Source organism: Emydura macquarii, unplaced genomic scaffold (genome assembly GCF_026122565.2).
Source record: "Emydura macquarii macquarii isolate MOO-44397 ecotype Brisbane River unplaced genomic scaffold, CSIRO-AGI_Emac_v2 contig_306, whole genome shotgun sequence".
Taxonomy (NCBI): Eukaryota; Metazoa; Chordata; order Testudines; family Chelidae; genus Emydura; species Emydura macquarii.
In genome coordinates, this window is record NW_027130443.1 from 600,001 (window position 1) to 604,644 (window position 4,644).

The 4,644-nt window shown below is 55.6% G+C and overlaps 2 non-coding genes across 2 annotated transcripts; both read right to left on the minus strand.

The window, feature by feature from the left end:
• Positions 1-794: 794 nt before the first annotated feature.
• On the minus strand, positions 795-866 carry TRNAG-UCC (transfer RNA glycine (anticodon UCC)). Its single transcript has one exon. It is a non-coding gene; the product is annotated as a tRNA-Gly (tRNA).
• Positions 867-1,026: 160 nt separating this feature from the next.
• TRNAL-UAG (transfer RNA leucine (anticodon UAG)) lies at positions 1,027-1,108 on the minus strand. The gene has a single exon. It is a non-coding gene; the product is annotated as a tRNA-Leu (tRNA).
• Between the last annotated feature and the right edge of the window lie 3,536 nt (positions 1,109-4,644).

Here is a 4,644-nt window from a genome sequence, read left to right on the forward strand (position 1 = left end):
CAGTGAGTATGTGTGACGCCATGTGTGTTATACCATGTAACTGTGTGACACTGTGTGTGACACCGAATAAGTGAATGTGTGAGTGTGTGATAGTGTTTGTGTGGAACACAGTGAGTGTCACTGTGTGTGTGACAGTGTGTGTGAGAGAGAGCCTGTGGGCCACTGAGTATGTGACAGTGAGTGTGTGCGCGCGACTGTATCTGAGATACTTTGGGATGCAGTGTGACACTGACTGTGTGTGACATTGTGTCAGTGTGTGTGTGTGAGACAGTGAGTGTGTGAGACACCACGTGACACGATGTGTGTGTGAGAGGCAAATCTCTGTACATAGCAGAGAACTGTATGTGAAAGTGAGCTCTGTGTGTGTGTGTGTGTGTGTGTGTGTGTAAGAGAGGGAAGTGTGTGTGTGCCAGGTGTGCAATCAAGGCGTGCATGTGTCTGTGACAAGCAGATGCGCAGCATCACATCACCTCTGGGGCGGGGTGGCTGGTTATATGGGGACCCCTTGGCCAGCGCCGAGATGCGCCCACCTCTGGGGCAGGGCCTGGGTTCTCAGCTTGCAGCGGGCTGACTGCCGGGCTGGGCGGAAGTCTGGCTCTGTTTCTCTCTGGCGGGGAGCGCGTGGAACAGCCCCAAAAGCCTGACCCCCCCTTGGAGGGCTGGGATAGCGGTCAGAGTTGACCCCCACCCTTCACTCTTTTATAGGGAAGAAAAGAGTCTGGAGAGGGGGAGGGGAGCTGGCCCTATCAGGTCAGGCAGGGGTTAAACCCCCTTGGTTTTAAAAGGCCAGCGACTGCGTTGGCCGGGAATCGAACCCGGGTCAACTGCTTGGAAGGCAGCTATGCTCACCACTATACCACCAACGCTGTATGAACAAGACGCCTGCTGCGTGAGATGGCCCTGCTAGGCCTGGAGGGAGGGGAGGGGGGATGATGCTAAAAAAACCCAATAATCACTGGCGTGGGGGAGGGGCCGCGGCTCCCTTTCCTGGCAGGCTCACACAAAACCAGGTGACAAAAATCCTACTGGCAGCGGTGGGATTCGAACCCACGTCCCCGGAGAGACTGGAGCCTAAATCCAGCGCCTTAGACCGCTCGGCCACGCTACCACAAGTGGCCTGCCCCCTTGTTCTGTGTTGGGAATGGGTTGGGAACAAGTTTTGGGGTTTTTTCGTGGGGAAGGTGACGAGGAGTTAAAAAAACTAGAACCAGGTTGAAAGGCCCTTCTCGGAGGGGTGGGGGGGGACACGCTTTTTTGGCGGCGCAGCAAAGTTTCATGTGCCGTGCCTCAGTTTCCCACAGGGGGCAGAGGGGGGGCCATCCTGCCCCACCCCAGCCCGCTCCAGCAATGCATCTGGGTTTCCGCTAGCACCACTGTGGAAGGAAAAACAACCCTTCCCCCCTGGGGGGAGGTTTAGAAATTAAAAAAAAACAACCCCCCCCCTCCCCCCGAGAAATTTGTCCACGCTGTGCTTCCCACCCCCTGCCCCCACCGGCTCCAATCCGGATCCACACCTGATAATTGTTCTCACTGCTAAAATTCGTTGTGGTTTACAGCCCTGGGCCCGGCACAATGGGGGGGGGGGGTTGCTGCTAACCTGTAATCCTGACTGAAAGCGCGGTGGTGCTAATTCAATTCTGGACTGGTGCTTGGTTCTCATCGGCCACCCTAATCCCAAAGCGAAGCGTTGCAGATTTGAATCTGGGGTAAAGCTGATGAACACATAATCTCTCATTTTGATTCCAGGGCCTGTGCTAATTGTAATCTACCAACCCCATAACCATCATCTCAGTGTGCATCCAGCCCCCCAAAGCATCCAGTGCTAACCCAGTCCTGTTCCGCCCCAGATTTGGTGCTAATTTTAATCCTAGCCCAAACATTCTGGTCTCATTTCAATCCAGCTTTAGTCCCAGTCCAGTCTGAATGCAGATCAGTCAATCATTCCCCCTTTCGGAGTGAAGGTAAAGGCCATTTCCGGCCCTCCTCCTGCCAAGCCCCTGGCCCACTGCTAATCCTGCTTCTTAATCTGACCCTGTCGTAATTCAAGGCCTAATATGACTTGCTGTGTTTACACCAGGAGTGACGCTAATTTGCTCCTGAAGGCAGAAGAAACTGCAGTCTCAGTGCTAATCTAATTCCAACCCTGACCCCCTAGTCTAACTCCACTACTAATTCAGTTAACAGAATTCAAACTCAGCTCTTTCTAATCTGACCTGCTGCTAATCTAATCTTAATCCCACAGTTAACCAGGACTCTAGTGCACAAATGTCCTGACGTGCAGGGTTTTTTCCCCCTCCGATGACAACTGGTGCACCAGGAGCTTGGCCACACCAAGACCGACTGCACCCTGAAGATCCCCGCTTGTGAGGAGGCGGGGAGGCAAGGAAGGGCTGGAGATAGGAGCCCATCTTTTCTCCCCCAGGGGGCCCGAGACCTCCAGGCCACCCCCCAGCCAGAGGGCAGAAATATGCTCCTAACCCTTTGAAGTGCTGCTTTAACGTGCCTCTAATCCACTCTCATGCTTCAAGGCTCCAGCCAGCAGGGGTCCCTCCGCCCCCGACCCGACCCCAGTGCAAAATTGACTGGATACATGTGGGGTTTTTTCCTACCTTCCTAAGAAGAATGAGAGCTCAGCCAGAGATTCCAGTGTCAGACCCATGGGTCCTTGCAGCCGCGTAGCCCCCCTGCCAATCCACCCCTGAGCCCATCTGCCCCAGGGTCCTGTCCCCCTCCACCCTTGCTCACCACTAGCACTGATCCAGAGCCTGGTTTGTGTCCCTTTTTAAGAGAATTTCTGAATATTGCAGCTGTCTCTGGGGCAGCACGGCTGGTTAAACAGGGACCCCTCACCCAGCACTGAGATGCAGCCACCTCTGGGGCGGTGTGGCTGTTTATACAGGGATCTTTCACCAGGCACAGAGATGCAGCCATCTCTGGGATGAGAGGGCTGGTTATACCAGGATCCCTTGCCTGGCTAGGGCGATCAGATGTCCTGAATTTTTTATATGGACAGTCCCAATATTCAGGGCTTTTTCTTATACAGGTACCTATTACCCCCCACCTCTGTCTCAATTTTTCACACTTATCTGGTCACCCTATGCCAATCACTGAGATGCAGCCACCTCTGGGGTGGGGCGGCTGGTTAAACAGGAACCCCTCGCCCAGCACTGAGATGCAGCCATCTCTGGGATGAGGCACCGCTACCCTTTAACAGCCGAGTTTGGGTTATCGGCAGCGCCAACCTCACGCTGAATTCTTGCCCAGCCCCAGTGGTTCAGCAGGAGCTGAGTGCAAAACCGTCCACGGGATTGCGAAATATCTTGGCTCTGCCAGCCCCTAGGAGGAGGTGACGCTTGCCCTCTGGAGTGGCTGGAACACAGCTAAATGCTGCAGCTCTGGGGTGGCCCAGGGATAAAGAGATTGCCAGAAAATCTGCCTGGAGAACAAGTAGAAATCACTTGGAGATCCACAGCCCCAGCCCGCCCTGGGCAGCAACCCAGTTTTAACAAAAAGCGCTTTTCTCCCCTCTGTTTCTTGGGCATTTGAGTTAAATCAGATGTGAATAACACCCCCAACTTTTAAAGGAGACACAGCATTGCAGAGGGCTCAAGTGGTGCTGCCCAGGCCCCCCCCCCCCAGACCAAGACTGATGCAAAAACTCACTCATTTTGCAGCTGGGGAAACTGAGGCACAAAGTGACTTGCCCCAAAGCCATAAAAAACAGTCACAAAACCCAGGCACCCTGGCTCCCAGCTCTGACCCAGGAGCCCTCTCTTCCATCCCGGAGCCAGGGCCAGAATCCAGGAGTCCGGAGTAATTTTCCATGCCCCCACTCCCCATTTTCCTAGTTCACCAACCAGCCTCCGCAACCAGCTGCCCCCCACCCACGTTGCAGAATCTCTTGGCCACAGTCGCGCCTTCTCCCACACGAGCCCCCTACGGTAGCACGGCTGAGCCAGCGCAGGCAAGGGATTTCAGCTCCAGTTTCTTCAGCGACGTAGGGTCAAATCCAACCGCTCGCAAGAAGCTGCTTCCCTTCCCCCCCTCGGCTTCAATTTTAGACCCCGCCTGCAAGAGGCAAGGGAAACCTCAGTGCCCATGGAGGCTACGGTGGTGGTAGAGGGGTGAACATAGCTGCCTCCCCAGCAGGCCGCCGGCTCAGCAGACACAGCGGCTGGGCGTTTTTCCTTCGCAAAAGCAGGGGCAGCTGGGTCAAGAGTCTGCCCTGGAGCCCAGCCGCTGAGCCACCTCCGTTTCCAGCCCTCAGAATTTTACAGCCCCAGAGCTGGCCAGCAGGAGATTCCCTGGCTGTTACCCATGGGGAAACTGAGGCAGGAAAAGCCATGCGTGCTAGCCTTTCATGCCTGCACTGAATTCCCCCCATGCAGGGTCCACGCCAGGAGGCTGGGAGGTAGGACTCCTGGATTCTTTCCACCCCAGAGCCAGGGAGTGGGGGCTAGTGCTTAGAGCAGAGGGAGCTGGGAGCCAGGATGCCTGAGTTCTCCCCCGGGCTCTAGGAGGGCAGTGGGGGCTAGTGGTTAGAGCAGGGGGGCTGGGAGCCAGGACTCCTGCATTCTCTCCCTGGCATTGATTTACCCACCCCGCACGGCTCTCGGTTCTCACAGACACACACACGCACCTAGA